General features: G+C 49.5%; 1 long non-coding RNA gene and 1 pseudogene across 1 annotated transcript; one reads left to right on the forward strand and one right to left on the reverse strand.

The window, feature by feature from the left end:
* The first annotated feature begins 11,563 nt into the window (after positions 1-11,563).
* LOC119331131 lies at positions 11,564-12,593 on the forward strand. The gene is made up of 2 exons (XR_005160396.1): positions 11,564-11,946; positions 12,064-12,593. It is a non-coding gene; the product is annotated as an uncharacterized LOC119331131 (long non-coding RNA).
* A 158-nt stretch (positions 12,594-12,751) lies between these two features.
* On the reverse strand, positions 12,752-13,705 carry LOC119333261 (annotated as a pseudogene).
* Between the last annotated feature and the right edge of the window lie 10,908 nt (positions 13,706-24,613).

The raw sequence follows: 24,613 nt of genomic DNA on the forward strand, positions 1-24,613 counted from the left end.
TTTTAGTCCGTAGGACAACATACAATCATATGATAGGCAAGCTTCTAGGGTTTAGCCTCTCCGATCTTGTGGTAGATCAACTCTGGTACTACTCATATCATCAAGAATAATCAAGCAGGACGTAGGGTTTTACCTCCATCAAGAGGGCCCGAACCTGGGTAAAACATCATGTCCCCTGCCTCCTATTACCATCCGCCTTAGACGCACAGTTCGGGACCCCCTACCTGAGATCCGTTGGTTTTGACACCGACAGCCATGGTGAAGACGCGCTACACCAAGCTGGATCCTAATCACATGGCTCGTGTCGGGCCGGTAGGGCCGAATGGGGAAGAAATTCACGTTAGTATAGTATATGACCAAGTAGAAGTGGCTGCCAAATATTCTCAATAGGATTGTAAGTTAGACTACCTGTTGGAAGGTCTAGAGGAAGAGGTGTTCGAGTCCAAGTGAATGTGTCCTTTTCCTCATCTAGCTGAATTGTATATCATTTGTCATGGCAGACCATTTAGCTTCAACCTCCGGACTCTAAGGTGCGGACTGTTTTCGAATACCATCGCGGCCGAATAGGCCGGGGTATGCTTGGAAAACTAGGCGTAGGGGTCATAGTTGCTTGAACAGACCAGTTGTATCCGGCTAGCTATGTTATATTACATGGATATCGTAAGAAACATCTTCCAGAGAGAATAGTTCCGTTAAGGGTTTCTTTCCCTAGGTGTGCATGCATTTAATGTACATGTCGGGATTGTGATGCGAGCACCACAGTTCGTATAACTTCTGGGGGTGCACAATGGAGTGAGTTTAGAAAACATCTTTAATTCACCGACCGAATATTCCCTTAAGAACGCTAGCTTTCGGCTTCACCCAGTCTGAGGTACACATCCGGATGACCTGGCAGTAACAATCGCAAAGGTGCTCCCTTTATGCCCTAGCCGAACTAACAGGAACGTAGGGCATAAGCACATGAGCCAGGCAACCCAGCTTGGCCAAAACTTAAGTCATATCGATGCATATAGTGGCGAAGAAAAGGTAAATATGGAAAAACTCATATGTGAGGAGCTTGATGCTCAAGGAATGGCAAGAACTTCTGTTCGAGAAGCCCCCAGGTACAAGTGGCGTACATGTTTAAAGATGTATCTGCCAATGATGTGCGGTCTAGCCGTACTTAAAGCTTTTTAAAGAGAGAAAAAGAAAGTAATCAGAAAAAGAGAGAGAAAATAATGGAAACTACAGGGGAGAAGACGAACAATGAATTTAGCGCTAGGCGTAGAATCTTCGGAGTCTGGTCGCATTCCAGGGTTCGGCTTGAGGCGATTGTCTGATGCATCGCAAAGAAGGTACGCTCCTCCGGTGAGAACTTCGTCAATTATGAAGGGACCCTCCCATTTGGTCTTGACTTTGTCCTTTTTCTACTTCGGGAGGCGTAGAACGAGTTCGCTGATGTTGTAAGCCTTGGCCCATACTTCTCTTCTTTGATATCATCGAGCCAGCTGTTGGTAAAGTACTGAACGAGCTTTTGCGACATCGCATTCCTCCTCCAGGGCATCTAGGCTGTCCTGCCGATCGAGCTCGGCTTCTCTCTCTCTCTTCGTACATACGCACTCTAGGTGAGTCGTGAATAATAATGCAGGGTAATACGGCCTCTGCACCATACACCATGAAGAAAGGTGTGTATCTGGTAGTACGGTTGGGCGTGGTCCACAGCCCCCAGAGTACGGAGTCGAGCTCCTCAACCCAGTGTTTGTCTGGTTCTTTCAAAGACCGCACTAGTCTGGGCTTGATGCCGCTCATAATAAGACCGTTGATGTGTTCTACTTGACCGTTGCTTTGTGGGTGGTAGACGGAGGCGTAATCGAGTTTGATCCCCAGAGCAGTACACCAGGTTTTTACCTTGTCGGCTGTGAAACTGGAGCCGTTGTCAGTGATGATGTTGTGTGGGACACCATAACGATGCACAACATCGGATATGAACTCTATCACCGGGCCGGACTCAGCCGTTTTGACTGGTTTAGCCTCTATCCACTTAGTGAATTTGTCCACCATAACCAGCAGATATTTTTTCTTATGGCTTCCCCCTTTAAGAGGTCCAACCATGTCGAGTCCTCAGACCGCGAAAGGCCAAGTGATGGGGATTGTTTGTAGGGCAGTGGAGGGCATATGGCTTTGATTGGTGTCGGGGGTTGGGTGCGACATATGCCAATGGATGGCTTATCATGGTGGGGGCGAGTAGAACGTAGCCGGTGCCTCGATATGGGATGAGGCATAGACACGTACGCCGGCGAACTTTACCCAGGTTCGGGGCTCTCCTAGGAGATAACACCCCTAGTCCTACTCTGCGGGGTCTCCGCGTGATCACTAAGGAAAGAGTGAGTACAAATGGTGCTCCTCGAGCTGTATCTATGGACAGGAGGAGGCTAGGCCAGCTCTCTTCCTTCTCTAAGATCTGGTCTAGTTCTAATGGGTCCAAAACCTTTGCATGGGTGCCGCGGGGGTTTATATAGGCCTACCCCCCGGAGTACAACGGTAAACCAACTGGGCGGAGGGCCCAGCCGTCAGTCTCTTTGCATGCTGTCTTCTCTACCGACTACAGGGGCCCGCCGGCTGGTGGGCCCCGCTGACTGGTCTGGTAAGGAGCGGACAGGCCATACCCGCTGCTTGCGGGTCTTGGCCACTGCCGATTACTGTAGCCGTGCTTCTAATGACACAGGCTTGGTCAGGGGGTCGTGGCTACAGCGATGCTACCTGGCGGGCGATTACTGTAGCCACTCCCCGTCTCGTCTGGTTAATGGCGCGTGGGACCCGTGGGAGGGGCAGGCCGACTTCCGGGGGCCGGCTCCCTTCGGGTCCGGCTGGTGGTGCTCTTGCCGTCTTCTGGACTCTCGCTGGCCGGTAGGGCCCATCGTCCGTGGTCCGTACCGATAGGCCGTCGTGGGTGCAGGATTTCGCCTACTGTTGCTGATGTCAGGGATGGCACAGCAACAGTGCCTCGCCGGACGGAGATCTCCGCTGGTATGATGCACTGTGGCCTAGCCATCCCATGAAAATGGGAGGGAGTGGGCTTTACTGTGGCCACTCCCATCCCATCCTCCCTTATGAGGGCACGGGCTTTGTTGGTGTCGTGGGCCGACTCCCCGTGGCCGGCTTTTCTGGGAGCCGCCAGGCGGGAGTCGGCCCGTCTTGACCTCGCCGCCACGACTCGGCCGCATGCGGGCCGTCGGCTCTTCCTTTAGCCGGCCTCTGGAAGGCGTCTCTCCATCCTGGTGTCTTGAGGGGCGCAGTCAGCCCCGATGTCTTGAAAGGTTCTGGGCCTCGGGTTAGCCTACCCGTGGCCCATTACTCCGACAGTAGTCCCCGAAGCTGGTGAGGCACCGCGGAGGATCAGCCGAGGAGCCTTAGCAGTTTCTTTCTCCGAGTGCTTGAGGTGAGACCTTGTTTGACTTCCGTCGGGCCGACTAGTAGGAGTCGGAGTCGCCTGACTTTGACTTGTCCAAAAATGCTTTCGAATTCCCCGGCGGGAACTCAGTAGCATGTGAGCTATGCTTCTTGACCGCCACCCACTCCGTGCCCGCCACGTGGCAACCAGTGGCCGGGCCAGCCCGCCTACCCATCCTCAAGATGGGACATGTCTGCAGGCGGGGCCCGCCACTACCACGCCTCGGCATGCGAGGGGATCCGCTGTGGCCGTGGGGGGTGGTTGAGATTCCCACGAAATTAGCGCGCAGTAACTTTGCGCGATAAACGTGGGGGCGTGGAGTAGTGGGAGCAGTAAATCCCACAACTGCCCCCTCGGCTTCGCAGCCCACTGGGCTATAAGTAGGGGGGAGGGAGATGGTGGAGCATGCGCGTCCCACCTCCTCATTGCTTCTTCTTCTCTCTCTCCACCGCACCTCAAGCTACGTCGAGCGCTGCGGCAGTCTGCTCACGATGAGCTCTTCCTCCGCCGTCACGCCCCCTATGGCGCATTCCGGCACCTGGGATGGTTCGTAGGTTCACGATGACCACGTCGATTTCCTCCACAAGACGCGTCGGTTGCCCGGCGAGGACCTCGTGAGGGTCCGCCTCGCGCGGAGGGGAGAGATCTCGCCGGTGCCGCAGGAGGGCGAGCGGGTCGTCTTCCGCTCGCACTGCCTGCGCGGCCTGGGCCTGCCGGCGAGCAACTTCTTCTGCTTGTTCCTTGAGTTCTACGGACTCCAGCCTCACCACCTCACCCACAACACGGTGGTGTTGTTATCCGCCTTCGTCACCCTGTGCGAGGGCTTCATCGGTGTTCTCCCCACCATGGAGCTCTGGGGGGAGTTCTTCTACTCCAAGCTTGGCACCCAAGCCGCGGGCGTGCCGGCTCAGTGTGGCGCGTTCATCGCCGTGCGGAGGTCGGGGGCCGACAACCCGTTTCCTTCCATCAAGCTGATCAAGTCGGTGAAGATGTGGCAGCGGTCGTACTTCTACGTGAAGAACGTCTCCACATAGGGCGACTGGATCAACCTGCCGGCCTTCGTAGCCGGCCCGCCGGCTGGGAGGCAACCCAACTGGTCGTACCGGGCCCGGACGTTGACGCAAGCGGGAGCCGGTGCCGTTGCGCGGCTTCGACTACTAGCACAGTCGGAGGGACTGACCGGGCCAGACTTGCTGGCCGCCTTCGTGGCCCGCCGAGTGCTCCCTCTTCAAAGTCGCCCCCACATGATCTGCCAGATGAGCGGGCACCGGGACCCAAGTCGGATGTGCACCAAGGAGATGCCTCGCGAGGAGGTGGCCTATATGGTGAATTATCTGGCGAACTGTGACCTTCGAGAAGAGTGGAAATTCGGCAAGGAGCCGTATTCACGTGCCGCCCTCCGCCTCTGGTGAGTGGTTTTCTTTTTCTCTTTCTCTCTGACTTCTTCATTGCCGAGTCCGTTTTATCCGTTTGACCAGTCGGCTTTGGTCAGAACCCCCTCCTCCAGCCAGCAGCCGACACCACGGGGCCGGACCGCGAATTCCTCCCCGACCGGGCGGAGAGTGACGTTGACGACCCCGACCTGGGGGCGGCGGCCCTGGAGGACGACGCCGAGGGAGGAGGAGGCGCAGCGGGCGGCCCGAGACTTGGGGCCAGTCTCAAGGACTGGCCCGATGATGACGAGGAGGTCGTCCCACGCCAACAGCCAGGAGCCAGCCAGTAGGGCACGGGCTCGTCAGCTCCGCTGGACGCCCAAGGCGGCGGAAAGAAGCGCAGGGCCGGGGCGAGCCTGTTTGGCAGCCGGTCGAAGAAGCCCAAGGGCTCAGCCGCGGCGATCAAGCGGGACGAGGCGGCCGCAAAGGCCAGCCGCTTCCGCAAGGTGGTGAAGACGCCGCAACTTATTTCAGCGTAAGCACCACCTTCCTTCGTATCTTCGTATTTCTTTATTGAGTCTGTCTGAAATTTCTTTACTTTGTTTTCCAGCTTTAGGGCCCCTCTCTCTCTTGAGAAGTCGGCTGCCGGCTTCGTCGTGAAGTCGGCAGAGACCTCCTCCACCACCCGAAGGGTTGACCCCACCGCCGACCTCCGGGAGGCGATGGAGTGGAACGCGCAGGAGGCGCGTGAGGAGCGGGACTCCGGCCGCCTGAAGAAGGTGGAAGCCAACAAGGTGGAGGCCACCGCTCTGAAGAAGCTGGCGGAAACCGAGGCCGCCGATGCGGAGAAGAAGCGCGTGGAAGAAGCCGCACGCCACCAGTCGGCAGTGTTTGTCATCCCCTTGAACTCCGCACCGCCGCCACCAGAGTTCTCGGCGCAGACTGGGGAAGCCGGCGACGAGAACCCGGTCATGGAGAGGGACGCCGATGTCACCGCTACGTCGGAGGTCATTGCGCCGCCACCGCCACATCAAAACGAGGTCATTTTTTTACTTCGTGTTTTTTCCACTATCAAAATTTTGGTTCGGTGTGAAATATCACAACACGTAAAGTGGTGGTTTTCGGCTAATCATGACACGAATATGGTGGTTATGCGGATTTAACTCGAAAAACATAGGCTGATTTTGGGGGGTGTTGATGTTTCTAGAGAGAGGGACAACATGGATTTAAAATGCAATGCTATTATATGGCAATTTATATCATGTGCCGAAAAAGCAAGAGATAACTATATTCCTCTTGTATTTTTTAGGAAAAGAAAAGAAAATTTGTCATTTTTTAGGTTCCTAATATACAGTGTCCCACGCATCATCTCTTTTGTTCAAATAGAACATCTTGTTGCTTACGCGTTTGCACCGAGTATGAATAGACCTTCTGCCGCGACTCTCGGTGGAGAAGAGGTCAATTTAATACTTAGAATTATACCGATAAATCAAAGACATGCTAAAATGGTTGGATTGTCTGGTTAGAAAAAGCAAATGATAAGTGTCAAATGTGTGGCACGAAGTAACACATGCCTGATGTTTTTACAACTCAAATTCCCATCCGAAAAAAAACTGCAAAAAAAAAGAACTCACGGTCCAAACAGAAAGTTGTCATGCTTCACAATTATAGTTGCCATCCTCCGGTAACTAAAGTTGTCATCAAGAAACATCAGGATGGAATTGCTTCATGCCACACATATGACACTTATCAGGATCATATTTTTATCTGTATTGAAGCCTGAAATAGCTCCCCCTGTTCCTTGCCGAAGTTAGTACTCAGTACTCAGACAGTTAACCTCAAAACCATCAAGAGACACCGGTTTCTTTTATGCCAACTGTAAAATCTATATCTGGCTGGCGCCATAGCCTGATCAGGAGAGAAGTTTTCCTGTAATTATTGTCGCTTTCTTCTACTCCAAACTGGTACGCAAATTCATACTCTACAAAAACGAAAAAAACATGTTGACATTCATAATCCAAAGTGCGCCATCTTCTGAACAAAATGGGAGAATTGATTATAACCCACCCCCCAGCTCGTGTGCCTTGGATCTTAAGCCCCTTTCTTCATCTCCCTTCCTTCTAACCCCCTCAGTTTTGTTTCGTTGTTGCTAATTTCCCCCTTTGGCATAGTTATCTCTTCATTAAGCTAATATAAATCCAATATATTAGTCTAATTATATTATGAAAAGACCACTCGATCCGCCCTCGTATGTTTTCTTCAAGTCGCAAGACAAAGAAGTTGCTCGTTCGTTTATGTTTCTGCTCATCCAGTCAGTCGCGAGACAGAGATGGCTTGCTCGGCCATGTTCGGCGTCACACTAGACTAGGTGCCAGGGAAAACGGAGGAGGAAGGGAGATAGTAGAGTTGGGTGCGCGCGTGCTCACTCCGGTTCGTTCGGTAGCGGTGGACGACCAGGAGACGCGGGGTCGACCCGGAGGCGGGCGGGCGGGGCCATGGATTGGGGCCAGGAGCGCGCCCGGCAGCTGGTTGGAGTAGAGATTGGTGGTGACCGGCGGAGCTGAGGCTTGGCGGCGGCCGGCTGAGCTGAGGTCTGCGTCGATCTGGAGCTGGGTAGAAACTGAAGAGCAGTTCTGTCTAATCAGGTGCCCTTTGGTTGGTTATATATTGACAAATATGTTAAGGCATTGTACAATGGGAGATGCTTAGAGGGGTGCTTAGAAAAATAAACCGAGATTTTCTGAAGCACCGGTGCCTATTTCTACAAAAGAGACGCTTAGGTAAGCGTCTACCCTGTACAAATAAGCACCGGTGCTTAAGGAAAGTCTGGTTTATTTGTGTAAGCACCTCCCATTATACAAGGCGTAAGGATGCCAAAGAGGGGAATTAGCAACAACAAAACCGAACTGGGGGGCTTAGAAGGAAGGGAGACGAAGAAAGGGGCTTAAGATCCAAGGCACACGAGCTGGGGGGGGGGGGTTATAACCAACAGGTTTGCTATTTCACATCTAGATGTGAAATAGTATCTCACATCTAAGTCTTTTATCATTGGATTTTTGTCTTTAAAATTCGTGCAAGGGAGATCTCGTGCTTGTCCCGCGTCACGCTTTCTTGTCTCGCCCGTCGGTCCTTTTCTACGACACGGAGATGGGTGGGCTGTTTTCCTTTCCCGCAGCAAGCCGATTTCTGTAGTTTTTTTAGTGGGATTTCTGTAGTTTGTTTGTTCGCTAGCCCGTTTATTTGTTTTTTCTTGTGTGTTTTATGGGCTCATGGATCGTGCATGCATTTTGTTGTGATGGATCCATAGATCGCATCATTATGTCCACACGGCCAGATACAACTTCTTTTTTTGCATTTTGTATTTTCTAAAATGTGTGACGGGGATAAGATGGAAGGGAATGCTGGGCGTGCTGTGGTTTCTTTTTCTTTTTTTTCCCTGAGCGTTTTTTGTATTTTCTACATATTTTAATGTGTTTTTTTGTTAAGAATTATCATCTAGTTGTTTTTATTTTTCTTTCTTTCCTCTATTGTCTCTATTTGGTTTTCCATTTTCTTTGACCTTTTTATTTTACGGGGTTGCTATAGATGTGAAATGGTGCCTTACATCTAAGTGCATTATAGTAGGATACAACTTCGCTATAAAGTTGTTTGGTTTTCCCTTGTTTGTTTTTTCCTAATTTATTTTATTTTGGTTCTTAAACTTTTGTTTTTGGTTTTATTTATTTTTTTGGTCTTTTTAATCCATGATTTTTAAAATTTTGTAAGTTTTAAAATTCACCGGTTAATTTAGTTCCTGTAATTTTCATGAAAGCGTTCTCTTTACCTTCCGCCTCGTTTGTTGTTGTTTGTTTTATTACATATCATGTTTGTTGTCTAGGCCTGTTCGGCTCAGCTTTTGCCATCCCTCGACTCGCAACTGAGGCCTGACTTTTTTGTCCCAGTTGCAAGTACGCCCTCGACTCGCAACTGGAGCCCAACGTTCTTTGTTCGAGTTGCAAGTCCACTCTCGTCTCGCAATTGGAACTCGACCTTTTTTCTAGCTGCAAGTCCATCGTCGACTCGCAACTGGGTCCGATTTTATTTCTAGTTGCAAGTGCACCTTCGACTCGCAATTGAGGCCCGAACTTTTTTGTTTTTGTTGCAATACCCCCTCGACTTGTAACTAGGACATAACATTTTTTGTCCCAGTTGCAAGTCCACCCTCAACTCGCAATTGGGGTCCAACATTTTTTGTCCGAGTTCCAAGTTCACCCTTGAGTCGCAACTGGGCCATGGCCTTTTTTTCCCGGTTGCCATTGCACTCTCGACTCGCAACCTGGCCTCGACACTTTTGGTCCTAATTGCAAGTATACCCTTGACTCATGACAGGGCTCCGGCCTTTTTTGTCCCAGTTGAAAGTCCATCCTCAATTCTTAACTAGGCCTCAATCATTTTTGTCCTAGTTGCAAGTTCACTCTCGACACAAATGGGGGTAGACCTTTTTTCTCAAGTTGCAAAGCCACCCTTGACTCGCAACTCAGGCCTGACCTTTTTTGTCCCAGTTGCAAGTACGCCCTCGACTCGCAACTAGGGCCCGAACTTTTTTTGTCCGAGTTGCAAGTCCACCCTCGACTCGCAACTGGAACCCGGCCTTTTTTTCCAGTTGCAAGTCCATCGTCGACTCACAACTGGGTTTGATTTTTTTTCCAGTTGCAAGTGCACATTCAACTCGCAATTGAGGCCCGAACTTTTTTGTTTTAGTTGCAATACCCCCCTTGACTTGTAACTAGGACATGACATTTTTTGTGCCATTTGCAAGTCCACCCTCAACTCGCAGTTGGGGTCCAACCTTTTTTGTCCGAGTTCCAAGTTCACCCTCGAGTCGCAGCTGGGCCATGGCCTTTTTTCCCGATTGCAATTGCACTCTCGCTCGCAACCGGGTCTCGACACTTTTGGTCCTAATTGCAAGTATAGTCTTGACTCGCGACGGGGCTCGGGCCTTTTTTGTCCTAGTTGAAAGTCCATCCTCGATTCTTAACTGGGCCTGAATCATTTTTGTCCTAGTTGCAAGTTCACTCTCGACACAAATGGGGGTAGATTTTTTTTCCCAAGTTGCAAAGCCACCCTCGACTCGCAACTGGTGACCAACCTTTTTTGTCTGAGTTACAAGTTCACCCTTTACTCACAACTAGGGCCCAACCATTTTTGTCCGAGTTGCAAGCCACCCTTGACTCACAACTGAGCCCAACCTTTTTGTGTTCGAGTTGCAATTCCACCCTTTATTCGCAACTAGGGCCCAACCTTTTTCGTCCGAGTTGCAAGTCCACCCTCGACTCGCAACCGGGGCCCAACCTTTTGTGTCTGAGTTGCAAGTCCACCCTTGACTCGCAACTAGGGCTCAACCTCTCTTTTGTTTTCACGTCCACACTCGACTCGCAATTGGGGCCCGAACTTTTTTAGTCCCAATTTGGAGTCCACCCACGATTCGCAACTGGGACCTAATCTTTTATCCCAGTTGCAATTCCACCATTGACTCGTAACTGGAGCTCGACCTTTTCTTTTCTTAGTTGCAATTCCACCCCTTGACTCGCAATTAGGGCCCAACCTTTTTGGTCCCAGTTGCAAATCCAAACTCGACTCGCAACTCGGGTCCGAACTTTTTTATTCCCAATTGAGAGTCCACCCTCGACTTGCCACTACGGGTCCGACTTTTTTTTGTCCTAGCTGCAAGTCCACCCTCATCAGCGAACAAACTGCAGATGAGCCGGCCCAAGTAGTTAGGCTACATTTTTTGTTTTGTTTTCTTCATGATTTTTGTTTTTTATTTATCATTTTCTTCATTGTTTTTGCTCTGCTTTTATTTTTCTATTTTTCAAAAATTTATCTCATTTTTATGATTTTTTTTTCTTTTTTCATAAATTCACAAGTTTCAAATATCTAAATTTGTTCATTTTTCTAAAATTGTTCATGTTTATGATTTAAAAAAATCAAAATGTGTTCATTTTTGTTCTCTTCTTATTTATTTGTTTACTCTATTTGGTTTTCTCGTTTCTTTTGTTTTTTTCCTATTTGCTTTTAGTTCAATGTATATAAAAAAGTTCGCTTTTAGTTCATCATATATAAAAAAGTTCACCGTATATCAAAATAGAATGTTCACCGTATATTGCAAAAAAAATGTGTGTATTCAGAAAGTGATCATCATATATTAATAGATTGTTCACCGCAATTAGAATCTTTTTGGTATTCGTTAACATTTTTCATAATTTGAAAAATATATAAATTCATGAACATATTTTTTGAAATTTGTTTTGACCAAACTTTGTTCCTCACAGAAAATTAATTATAAAATAATAAAAGTGGAAAACGCAGCTAGTGACCACTGACCAGATCTGATGCTGACCGAGTTATTAAATGTTCGTGTCTGTGATTACACAAGAATAGTCCTTAGTTGTAGTGGATGTAAGTGTGTGTGTAGGAATAGGAGGTTGGAAGTTCGACAGCTGGTGGGCGCCTTATATTGTTTTGCGTCTTTTTTTTTCCAAAAACTGAGCCGGATAGAAAACCAACAAACAATAAAATAACAGCTTGGCTGGACAATAAAAAAAGGTAAATGTTTGTAATCGGCGAACCGGCCGAAACTGGGCCGGACGCCTCGCTCGCTAACGCGCTTTGCGCCATCGAGCATGCAACACGTCACTCTGGCCCCACACGCACCGCTTCCTTCTTCGTCTTATCTTCCCCAAGACAACAACGTCCACTCGTTTTTCCACATCTCTTTCTTCCCAAATCCCCTTCCTCCAGACTGCAAGCCATGGTGGTCAAGCACGTCAATCTTTCCCGAGGAGCGACTTTGCTGATGCGGTGCTCGCGCAGCTCTTGCCTCCCCACGGCTGCAGCGCTACAACCGGCATCAGGCGGTGCTACATCCGGTGGTCGGCAAGCTGTAACCTACACAGCGGCTAATCGGCGGTCGGCGGTCCGCGAGCTGCAACCACACCGTCGCTGCCAATGTTGGAACCATCGATGCAAAAAGCTGGAAGCAGCGGCGCAAAAAGCTGCAGCCAGCAAACGATTTTGCTACATTCATCATGGCGGACCTGCGCCCCCGCGATGACGGTGACATTTTTGCTGCAACCGTCGTCTGATTTTGCTACTATCGGCGAGGTAATTTGCTACATCCATGATGGCGGAGCTGCGACGCTGGCAGCCAAATTTCTTTTTGCTGCCATCGTCTAATTTTGCTACTATCGGCGAGGTAATTTGCTACATCCCTGGTGGCAGAGCTGTGACGCCGGCGACCAATTTTTCTTGCTGCCACCGTTGGTGTTTTTTGCTACTACCCGGCGATGTATTTTGCTACATTCACTCAATGTCGTTTAATGGTGGTCGTCAGTCGCAGCGAGGGTCGACGACGAGTGGCGGAGGCGACACATTGGGTGCCACAACCATGGAGCGTTGACGGGGGAGTTGCAACTCTGAGGTGGAGCTTGTAACTGAAAATTAACTAGCGAGAAGGTTCTCCGGCGAGCAGCAGAGGGGCTACAAGGAATAGAGGTGCAAGCGCGCGGCGGCCGGCAGTCGTTCCCCTCGCCGAGCTGCACACGAAGGCGGAGCCGCGGGGACAGCGGCGTGGGATTTTATTTGGGATTTGTGGGAAGGAAGAAGACGGAAGGGAAGGCTAGATCGGGGCGAATGATTTTTTTGGACGGCTGTACTGTACCAGATCGAACGGCTGGGTCTGACCGGCCGAATCTAGCGCCGGCGGACCGGCGCCTAGTACTGGCCATAAAAAAATGGCATCATCTTAGACACCTGGTGCGTGCGCCTTATTGTTTTGCGTCTTTTTTTTTCAAAAACTGAGCCGGATAGAAAACCAACAAACAATAAAACAACAGCTTGGCTGGACAATAAAAAAAATGGCATCATCTTAAATGTGAGATATTAGATGTGAGATAGACAGATTCTATAATCAAATTACGCGAATGTTTAATTCGGGGGTACTTGCCACCCGCGCAAACGTCCCGTCCGAGGACGCATCAAGCGGATCCATCCGCAGCGGCCGGCCAGGACTGGCAGCCGGACATCCTTGATCCTGCTCTCCAGCCTCGCTCGCAACGTGTTGTTGATGCGGCCACAGGTGTGACAGCCGCCGGTGTTGAGCAGCCGGAAGCGTGGGCAGTGGTCGGCGAAGGCAGCCAACGAGCCTGGCTCGATCAGGCCGTCGGACAGCACGAGCTGCTCCAGCAGAGGGAGCTTCTTCACCACCATCGTGATGAAGATCTCGCTTTCCATGCGGGTGCGGCCCATGTCGTACGGGCACGTCACGTGAAGGCTCTGCAACAATGGCGCCCTGTGGTTATTGAGACGTTGATCAGGGAGATGCATGTGTGACCAGATTGTAGATCAACTGATCGATGGCCGCGTGGGGTGCCTACCTGTCTGCCAAGTAGAGCAGGAAAATGTCGTCGACGGGGCCACGGAAGGACTCGCAATGGCCGGCGCTGCGCCGCACGGCAGCACACGCCGTCGCCTGCCACCCTGCCGGTGGGTCTGAGTTTGAGTCTGTGTCCGAGTCTGTGTCCGAGTCCGAGTCTATGTCCGAGTCCGAGTCCGAGTCCGAGTCCTTGCCCTTGTCCTTGTCCTTGTCGGCGGCGAGGTCGATGTGCCGCCACAGCAGCGGCTCGTCGACGGCCAGCTGCCGCCACGAGACGCACACGCACCCAGCGCCGCGGAGGATGTCGGCCTGCGGGAGAAGGCTCAGGATGAGCCACAGTACGTCGCGGGGGAGAGCCGCCCAGTCCCTCCACATCACCGACCAAGGAAAACTATGCACGTCCACCGTGCGGCGGCGGCGGTGGCGGCGGCGGCGGCACGGTGGATCAGTTGATGCGGCTCTGGTTCGCCTCCTCGACCTTATTCCCATCTTGTTTCGTTAGGTTTGTTCGTCCGCCCAGACCGTCAGCCCGATAATATAAGGAAGTTGTACAGATAGTAGGAAATCCTAAACCTGAACGTGAAAAGAAACGTGAATATCTGACCGTCGACGCTAATTAACACGGACGGCCACGAATCATATAGAACAGCAAAAGGATAGCCTCGTCCGAGTTTACTTTGAGTACGTTTGTATCAAAGTTGCAAAGAAAGGTACGTTTGCATCAAGAGGAGCGACACGACGCATCAAACAATTTTAAGCCAAGCTGATTCTCACCATCCAAGTTCAACCTTTGGTCTTTTTTTTTTTAGAAAAACTTTTAATCTATTCATCAACTATCATGATAGTGCAAAGAATACGAGAAATAACAGATATTACAAGTGATGACTAACAAAATAGCTCGGCCATATTGTAAACAAAGCATTTGTGTGTTCAGCTTCTTGCAAATTCCTATACAAAAGCTTCCCACTGGCATACTAGCCTCGAAAACCATGATTTGAGGATCTATTTTGTCACTTCCCTGAACTTGCGTCGGATTTTACAAATTCCTATAGATAAGGTTTAAAATTATGGTTTTACTTGCGTTTAACAAATTAAGGTTTTTGAAGTTTTATGACGAGGTCTACTGAAATCTACTACCTTTGTTCCTAAATATAAAACGTGTTGACAGTTCAAATTGAAACAGAGTATGTACCGTGTAAGCTTTTACTTGTGGTGTTTTAATCTCCCCTAATAATAATAAAGCGATTAGGTCGTACGTCGTCGACGTTTTTGCGAAAAAGCCCCTTTGTTTCTTTGAAATCAACCCGTACTCCCTATTTAAGTGGCACTCTGGAAAAATGTTTCGTTTTTACGCAAAAACCACTGCATTTGTTAGAAATTATGCATGCGACCCTTATCTCTTATTGGACTGGCTCACCACCGCGCGTACGCTTATTCTGCCGTTCTCCACCGCCGGGCACGCGCCACTGCTTGCCGCCAGCGTCGACCCATGTTAAAGGCTGGTCGCAGCGGAGGCCTCGGTAGGAAGATTCGAGGCGGTCTCGGGCGCGACGGGGAGCTGCCGGAGCGCACGGACGACGGGGGCTCGTGCAGGAGGCGAAGACCGACGGGGAAGTTCAGAGGGGCGGCTGGTGTGGCCAAGCTGAGAAGGCGGCGGTCTGAGCCGGCTTGAGCGCACGGACGACGGCTCTGCGTGCTGGCATCGGCCGGAGGCGGACGGGGCTGGCTCGCGAGATCCACACGGGCACGAGAGGAGGCTGGAGGAGAGGGCCAGGCATGGCTTGGCGGGCGCGACAGGAGGCTAGAGGAGAGGCCGAGGCGTGGCTTGGCGTCTACAAGAGCCACGAGGCCGTCGCCGCAGGCGTCGGGGGTCCAAGGCAGTCGCGGCAAACGGCGGTTGCAGGTGTAAGGACCAAAGCAAGGCGACGACACAAGGCCGGGCATCGGAGCAGAGCAAAGGAAATAAGAGACACGCACAGAGGAGGGGAGAGGGACGAGCGATCTAGCGGCGGCGCTTGCTCCGGTGGAACGTGGGGCGCCAGCAACTTTGGTGGAGGCTTCACATCTGCTGTGACGCCCCGAGACTGATGTGCCAGGTGTCCTCCAGTTATTCACTGTTGTTGCCTTGTCATTTGCTTGCGTGTTGCATCTTGCCATGTCATCATCCGCATTGCATCATCATGTTTTCAAAACTTGCATCCGTCCGGGTTCCCCCAGTTCCGTCCGTTGTCCGTTCTGAGCCCAACCACACTCGCACGCGCACGCGGCATGTCCGAAATAGTATTTTATAAGTGGCCGGAAAATGTTCTCAGAATGGGATGAAAGTTGGCATGTGGTGTTGTTATGTTGTTAGTAGGTTGCCTGCCAAGTTTCATCGCATTCGGAGCTCGTTTGATAGCCCAACCGTTAAACTATAGCGGCAATATAGCCGGTCTAACGTCAGACGTTTTTCGGTCTCCGAAAACAGTCGCCGGGCCTCCCTCTCTTATCTTCTCTCAGCTCGAGACCGTCTACACAGCTCACTACCTACCGTCAGGCCCTACCTGAACTCTCTTGTCAGCCCGCGGCCCTCCTCGCGCGTGTCCGAAAGTTGTCCCGAACCCGACCCGGGCAGTAATCACCCTTGTGCCAGATCATCCCCAAACGTCTACAAAACGTCTTTGTTTTCTTAATTGAGCTTCCTAGCCTAGTTATTCACGACCGTCCGATTATGATCGGAGAGACGAGGTAACCCCTAAACTAAATTCATACGTATATTTATAGCCCAACCCTAGATCCTAGGGAGATGTCCCATCCCGCCGCCACTCTACCCAAATCCTCTCGGGATCCCCTCCCTTGATCCCCGCAGCCTCCTCCCACCTCTCTTCGAATCCAGATCCAGCCAACCACCACAGCCACTTTCCACCCGATATGGACCACCGGATCTCATATCCGACGACCCAGAGCCTCTGCAGCCCCAGCGCCTCCCAGCTCTAGCACGAGCCCGAGAGCCTCCTCCCGCTCGACCGCATTGGCGAGTGCCGCCGCCGGAGCTGCTCCGTCTGCCGCCCGAACCTGCCAAGACGAGCTCCAGCAGGGCCGCCCTCTCCTTCCATGTCTCTCTTTTCTTCTTCCCTTCTCTTTCCCGTCTCACCTTCCTGCCTCTTCTCCACAGGAACCGGGGTGCCGCCTGACTCCCTCGATCTGCAACGAGAGACTCCTCAAGCCGCCACCATCTTCTTCCAGGAGCCCGCGGCCTTCTCTGCTTCCCCTTCCCGTGCCTCGCTGGCAGCAAGCTCCGCCACGCCAAGTCCGCCGCCGTTCCCGAGTCTCCTGCTGCCATGGACTTCCTCCGCCGCTCATCGCTGGCACGGGACACCGGCGCCCCCAACCTCCTCATCGTCGCACGCCTACAGGTCCCCTGCCTCGTCGCCCTATGCTTGGATCCGGCCGTCCCCGCGCGCGTCACGGCCCTGCAGAGCCGCGCCCAAGACCCATCTGCGTCGCCCGCAAGTCCCCGGTGTCGCTCTGCAACCCATCGCTGCCGTTTGTCTTCAGAGACGAGCAGAGCAATTCCCCCACGCCTGGAACCACTCGATCTCGTTGACCGCAGCCACGCGCTCGTGCAGCGCCTCACTGGGACGCTGCCAAGGCCCAGCCTACTTCCCCCTGATCCGGCCTCCTCCAGTCCTAAACCGAGCGGGCCAAGGCCCACTAGGTGAAGCAGCACCCCCAGGCGCCCCACCTTCCTTTCCTGTTGTTGGCCCAGTTCGTGTTTCGGCCCATATCATGTTTTTTCCAGCATCTACAAATTTGTGTATTAACCCTGAGATAACAGTTTTGCAGTTTAGTCCCTAGAGTTCATGCATTTAATAACTATCTAACCGTGCATCGGATTAGAACAATTTATATATGAAAGATGCTTAGAATTTCATCTAGTTTAATAATATGGCACTTTCATCCATATTTAAAATGTTTAAAATGTTGTTTGTGTAATATTGCCCATATGTCATGCTAAAATGCTTTAATTCATAACTAAATAACCGTAGCTCCAAACCTAATAATCTTTATATGTAAATGGGGTAGAATTTTGCCTAGTTTAACATGGTGGCTTTACTTTGCATGTTTAATAACTCTAAAATTGTGTTTAGGACAGATCAGTACCACAACCAAAATATGCACATGAGGATTTTTCCGAACTTGTTGCTTGTTGTTCCGGCCTCATTTAAACTTGCCGAGTTAGGTAGTTTTCATATGCTTCACCTCTTGCCATGTTTAACAACATTTAATATTGTTGGGTACATAAACGAGAGAGAACTAAATAAGTCATGTGGTGTTTTCTTCAATATGTAACTCCGTTGCATAATGAGCTCCACTTAATTTGTAGTATTGTTTGTGCACTTTGCCATGCCATGCTTCATTAAACCGGACATGCATCATACTCGATTGTGCATCATGCCATGTTGATGTGTTGGTTGTTTACTATGTTGCTTGCTTCTTTCCGGTGTTGCTTCTTCGGGTTGGTTCCGATAACGTCGTGTGTGTGAGGATCCGTTCGACTACGTTCGTTTATCTTCTTCATGGACTCGTTCTTCTTCATTGCGGGATTTCAGGCAAGATGACCATACCCTCGAAATCACTTCTATCTTTGCTTGCTTAGTTGCTCGCTCTTTTGCTATGCCTATGCTGCGATACCTACCACTTGCTTATCATGCCACCCATATTGTTGAACCAAGCCTCTAACCCACCTTGTCCTAGCAAACCGTTGTTTGGCTATGTTACCGCTTTGCTCAGCCCCTCTTATAGCATTGTTAGTTGCAGGTGAAGATTGAAGTTTGTTCCTTGTTGGAACATGGAGATGTTGTTCCTAGTTGGAATATGTTTACTTGTTGGGATATCACAATATCTCTTATTTAATTAATGCATCTATATACTTGGTAAAGGGTGGAAGGCTCGGCCTTATGCCTGGTGTTTTGTTCCACTCTTGCCGCCCTAGTTTCCGTCATATCGGTGTTATGTTCCCGGATTTTGCGTTCCTTACGCGGTTGGGTTATAATGGGAACCCCTTGATAGTTCGACTTGAATAAAACTCCTCCAGCAAGGACCAACCTTGGTTTTACCATTCGCCACCTAGCCTTTTTCCCTTGGGAGTCGCGCATCCCGAGGGTCGTCTTTATTTTAACCCCCCCCCCCCCCCCGAGGCCAGTGCTTGTCTAAGTGTTGGTCCGAACTAGAGTCCTTTGCAGCGCCACCTCGGGGAAACTTGAGGGCTGGTTTTAGTTGTACGAAGCGCTCATCCGGTGTTGCCCTGAGAACGAGATATGTGCAGCTCCTATCAGGATGTCGGCGCATCGGGCGGTCTTGCTGGTCTTGTTTTACCTGTCGAAATGTCTTGTAACCGGGATTCCGAGCCTGATCGGGTCTTCCCGCTAGAAGGAATATCCTTCGTTGACCGTGAGAACTTGTGATGGGCTAAGTTGGGACACCCCTGTAGGGATATGATCTTTCAAAAGCCGTGCCCGTGGTTATGGGCAGATGGGAATTTGTTAATGTCCGGTTGTAGAAAACCTGAAGTTGACCTTAATTAAAATACATCAACCGCGTGTGTAACCGTGATGGTCTCTTCTCGGCGGATTCCGGGAAGTGAACACGGTGTTGGAGTTATGCTTGACGTAGGTTGTTCTAGGATCACTTCTTGATCATACTTTTATCGACCGTGCTTTGCCTTCTCTTCTCGCTCTCATTTGCGTATGTTAACCACCATATATGCTAGCCGCCTGCTACAGCTCCACCTCATACCTTTTACCTTACCCATAAGCTTAAATAGTCTTGATCGCAAGGGTGTGAGATTGTTGAGTCCCTGTGACTCACAGATACTTCCAAAACCAGCTTGCAGGTGCCGTTGAACCGTGCAGATGACGCAACCAAGCTCAAGGAGGAGCTCGATGAAGATCTTGCCCTTTGTGTTGTTTCGTTCTAGTTGATCAGTAGTGGAGCTCAGTTGGGGTCGATCAGGGATCTGTGTAGCATTTGGGATAGTCTTCTTTTATTTTGGCTCCGTAGTGGGCCCTGATTGTATTTGGATGATGTAATGCTTTATTCATGTATTTGTGTGAAGTGGCGATTGTAAGCCAACTATGTATCTTTTCCCTTATTTTATTACATGGGTTGTTTGCAAAGATTACCTCACTTGCGACATTGCTTTCAATGCGATTATGCCTCTAAGTCGTGCTTCAACACGTGGGAGATATAGCCGCATCGAGGGCGTTACAAATTGGTAATCAGAGCCTTCCCCGACCTTAGGAGCCCCCTGCTTGATAGAATAGCTGGCGTTGTTGAGTCTAGAAAAATGTTTTGAGTCAATTAGGATTATATATATCGGAGAGTTAGGAATTATTTTTACTCCTCAGTCCCTTCGTCGCTCTGGTGAGGCATCCTGACGTAGAGTTTTGACTCTTCTCTTCTCAAATTTTCACAAAAAAAAATTTAGGATCACGCGGGTATCTTGGAATCGTTCTGATGGTTTTGTGACGAGAACATTGTTCTTGGTGCCTCCTGTCATTTAGGGGTTGTGGCAGTGTCCCGGGGAGTTGAGCTCCGAGGTGTTGTCATCACAATTTTACCGTTGCAGTTCTGGAATACCTAAGTTTAGTTTTGCCGACATCGAAAATCTCTTTTATGCAGTTGTTGGTGAGATAACCTCGACGCCACCTAGTACTGGGGCGGGAGTTCGGGAGTATTGCCATAACTCGTATAACGGATGCTTTTCGAAGGTTGAGGTAAACGATTTCCGAAGGTTTCTTGGTTATGTGTTGAAGGATGGATACAGCTGGATGTAGGATTTCCTAGTTTTGGGTGAGATATTATGCTTCCCCTGCATCCCCAACACCTGGTTGCATAATCGGAAAATTTCGGGAGTTTATAAGTGGGAATTCAAGTAGCTCTTAGGATATCTTTCCGTCAGATGTATGATATGAAATTGGGGTTCGACGTCTAGTGGTCCGCCTATCCACAGTTGGTTTTACAGTGGTCTCGTTGTGTCTTAAAGAGTCCTTGGCTATGCTGACTCGGGGACGCTTCGTATGTCATGTGCACTGCCTTGTACATGATGGTGCTGTACGATCGAACCCGTGTAGGCCCCACCATGAAAACTTCGGACGAAATCTTTATCATATGTTTGTTCCGGCTTATTCTGCAAGCCAATCCTTTGTTTTGTTTTCAGTTGTGGTATTCGAGTTGCTTCAATGTCAAATGTTGATTCCATACCTTTCCTAAGTGGTGTTCTCACATTTCTATGTGAATACAGATCCTTCATGATAATCGAGATTGTCATTACAATCCTTTTCACCGGTGTGTTTCTCTTCAAGTGAATACGATCACGTCAACATCCGCAAGATCAATTATCAGTTCTTCTCAACGGTGTTTGTTTCATCTTTCCCAAGGTGCCTTTATTTTCCCACCCTCCCACCCTTGGTTCTTCAATGACTCGGATTTCTTTATCGAGTATCCATCTTATTGATGTGAAGTCTCTCCATTCTTTTCCGTCAATGTCCTTATCCGATGATTCTCATGAAGATCCTAATGGAACCTCAAGTTCATCATTATTCATTCTTTTTCTTCTCCGGTGGATTCAAGTCAAGATTTCAGTGTTGATCATATTCTTTTCCGTATTTCAAATGCTTTTCTTATGCCAGTGCACCTCATAATCTTTCATCGCTCGCTATTCTATTGTTCGGAGTGCTGAAGATACCTCAGAAGATGTTAGTGTTTATTCTCATTCTTTCAAGATCTTTCGAGAATGTTATCTTATTCAAACCATTTAATTCAACCGGTGCTTTCTCTCTTAAATCGTTCAACGGTGTTTCTTTTCAGTGGGCCCTAACCCACAGGTCTTTTCACAGGAACTTACCTGACTCTTCTAATTCTCTCCGAGCTATCCTCAAAAATTCTTTTCGAAGTTTGACGTCAGAATGATTTTCATCAGTCAAGTGCCTTTCTCCAAGATCTTTCAAATTCTTTTCATCGTTGGTTCAACTTTTCCATTCTTTTTCATTACGGAGTGCTTCAACAATTCTTCATGGTGTGTCCCGTCGTAATTCTCAGAATTTGAAGTTCAAAGAAGAGTTTTCTCTCAAATCTTGCCCCATTCTCGACCATCATCTCATAGTTGTTTTTGGATTGTGAGAATTTTTTCACCAATCCGGAGAAATTCAAGATTCTTTTCAGTTTGTTTCTCCGGAGCCCATCATCTTAGAATTTATTCATTCTCAGCTTTCAGCTATGGTTCTCCAAAGCTTACCGGTGCTTCGTTCAAGTGATCTCTAATCAGTTCGTGATCCCTTCATTCTCATGTATCTAGATTCTCTCGAGCATCTTCGTTCATTTGCAAATTCTTCCCGATGATTCGTTATCTTTTATTCGTTCTTTTTCAGTTCTTACGGTGGTTCGTTCAAGATTCTTCTTACCTTGTTATCATATCAATTCATTTGTTGTTTTGAATCCTACCGGTGGATTTGTCGAAGACCTTCCCAAGTTTGCGCTATATCTCGCTTAATCCTTTCTACGAGAATAAGTAGTATGCCAATTCCATTGCTTGTCATCAATTTGAATTGGTGAAGGATAAGCATAATGTAATTATTATTCTTGTTTCTTCCAAGTGATTCAATTCCTTATTCCGGAGGTTCATTGAAAAATTCTTGGTTTCTTTTGCTCATCTTTCTTTTCGGGGTACCAAGTTTCCACTTTGTCTTGTCGCGAAGCTCCATTTGAATCATCGCAAGGCTTCACCTTGTGTTTTCAACTTCTCTTTTTTCTCGTTATCCTTTTGTTACCGGAGTTCTTCATGAAGGTTCTACATGATGGTTCATCAAGGATTTAATTCCTTCTCGAAGTGTTCATCGAGATTCTTTTCGAAGGAGCTTAAGTTTCTTCATCTTGCAATCCGGAGTGCAATTCTTTCTTCTGTATCATTGGAGGTGGTATTATGTCATTCTTGATAATTTGATTTCATGTTTCATGATTCACATGTTGTTAAGAATGAGTTACTTTAAATCCACCAATCTCTTCTTTGGAGTTATCTTGGGTGATAGTTCACCTAAAGCCTTCCCTAAGGATTGTTGCTGTTTATGGTGCTCATAAATGAGCCAAGTTCTTCTTTTATCCTTCCGGTGAATAAGTTTCTCGTCTTCTTGTTCATATAAATCCAATCTTTTCCATGAGTGGCAAGTTGTCACCTCATAATGTTGATATGCCTTCTATAAGCCCACTTCAAGCTTGTCCTTCCGTTGTTGGTGTTCCAACAACTCCGTTCGACCCTTCTCCTAAGTATGCCTTTTCAAGCTCTTTCGTGACAGAAGTTGGCATTTTATTCTCCATTCTCCTATTTCATTTATATATCTTCTATTCTTTCATTCCGGAGGCTTTGTGATGTTGTTCTTTTCACCCATCATCTTGTTTGGTCAAAGATCATTTCTTTTCATGCCTATCCATTTAACCGTAGTGTTGTGCCCTTTTGCTCAAGTTCTTTTCGCCTTATCTAGCCTTGCACCTCTTTTCAACCAGAGTGCTGTCTAAGATCTTTCTTACCTCTTGTTCCATTCATTCAATAGTTCTGGAGGTTGTATGTTGTTGATCTCTTCAAGTATCTTCTCATCTTATCAAGTTATTATTCAATTCCTTTTCTTTTCAATCGGAGTGCTGCATGAAGTTGTTCTTCCTTGTTCCTCTTCCCTACCGGAGTGTTTTCAATTTTGTTCATCTCCGTTGCATTCTTTTCTCGAAATGACTTAACCTTTCAAGGTTCTTTGATTTCACTCGTTTGTCAAAGAAGCAACTTAGTTTTACCTCTTCTCTTTCTCTTCCGTTCTTCCCTCTGGTGCCATTCTAGATCTCGGGACGAGATCCTCTCGTAGTGGTAGAGTGTTGTGACGCCCCGAGACTGATGTGCCAGGTGTCCTCCAGTTATTCGTTGTTGTTGCCTTGTCATTTGCTTGCATGTTGCATCCTGCCATGTCATCATCCGCATTGCATCATCATGTTTTCAAAACTTGCATCCGTCCGGGTTCCCCCCAGTTCTGTCCGTTGTCCGTTCTGAGCCTAACCACACTCGCACGCGCACGCGGCATGTCCGAAATAGTATTTTATAAGTGGCCGGAAAATGTTCTCAGAATGGGATAAAAGTTGGCATGTGGTGTTGTTATGTTGTTAGTAGGCCGCCTGCCAAGTTTCATCGCATTCGGAGCTCGTTTGATAGCCCAACCGTTAAACTATAGCGGCAATATAGCCAGTCTAACGTCAGACATTTTTCGGTCTCCGGAAATAGTCTCCGGGCCTCCCTCTCTTCTCTTCTCTCAGCTCGAGACCGTCTACATAGCTCACTACCTACTGTCAGGCCCTACCTAAACTCTCTTGTCAGCCCGTGGCCCTCCTCGCGCGCGTCCGAAAGTTGTCCCGAACTCGACCCGGGCAGTCATCACCCTTGGGTCTGGATCATCCCCAAACGTCTACAAAACGTCTCTGTTTTTTTAATTGAGCTTCCTAGCCTAGTTATTCGTGACCGTCCAATTACGATCGGAGGGACGAGTTAGCCCCAAAACAAAATTCATCTGTATATTCATAGCCCAACCCTAGATCCTAGGGAGATGTCCCATCCCGCCGCCACTCTACCCAAATCCTCTCGGGATCCCCTCCCTCGATCCCCGCAGCCTCCTCCCACCTCTCTTCGAATCCAGATCCAGCCAACCACCACAGCCACTTTCCACCCAATCTGGACCACCAGATCTCAGATCCGACGACCCAGAGCCTCTGCAGCCCCAGCGCCTCCCAGCTCCAGCACGAGCCCGAGTGCCTCCTCCCGCTCGACCGCATTGGCGAGCGCCGCCGCCGGAGCTGCTCCGTCCGCCGCCCGAACCTGCCAAGACGAGCTCCAGCAGGGCCACCCTCTCCTTCCCTGTCTCTCTTTTCTTCTTCCCTTCTCTGTCCCGTCTCACCTTCCTGCCTCTTCTCCACAGGAACCGGGGTGCCGCCTGACTCCCTCGATCTGCAACGAGAGACTCCTCAAGCCGCCACCACCTTCTTCCAGGAGCCCGCGGCCTTCTCTGCTTCCCCTCCCCATGCCTCGCCGGTAGCAAGCTCCGCCACGCCAAGTCCGCCGCCGTTCCCGAGTCTCCTACTGCCATGGACTTCCTCCGCCGCTCCTCGCTGGCACGGGACACCGGAGCCCCCAACCTCCTCATCACCGCACGCCTACAGGTCCCCTGCCTCGCCGCCCAATGCTTGGATCCGGCCGTCCCCGCGCCGTCACAGCCCTGCAGAGCCGCGCCCAAGACCCACCTGCGCTGCCTGCAAGTCCCCGACGTCGCTCTGCAACCCGTCGCTGTCGTTTGTCTTCAGAGACGAGCAGAGTAGTTCCCCCGCGCC

This window comes from Triticum dicoccoides, chromosome 7A, assembly GCF_002162155.2.
Source record: "Triticum dicoccoides isolate Atlit2015 ecotype Zavitan chromosome 7A, WEW_v2.0, whole genome shotgun sequence".
NCBI classification, from domain to species: Eukaryota; Viridiplantae; Streptophyta; class Magnoliopsida; order Poales; family Poaceae; genus Triticum; species Triticum dicoccoides.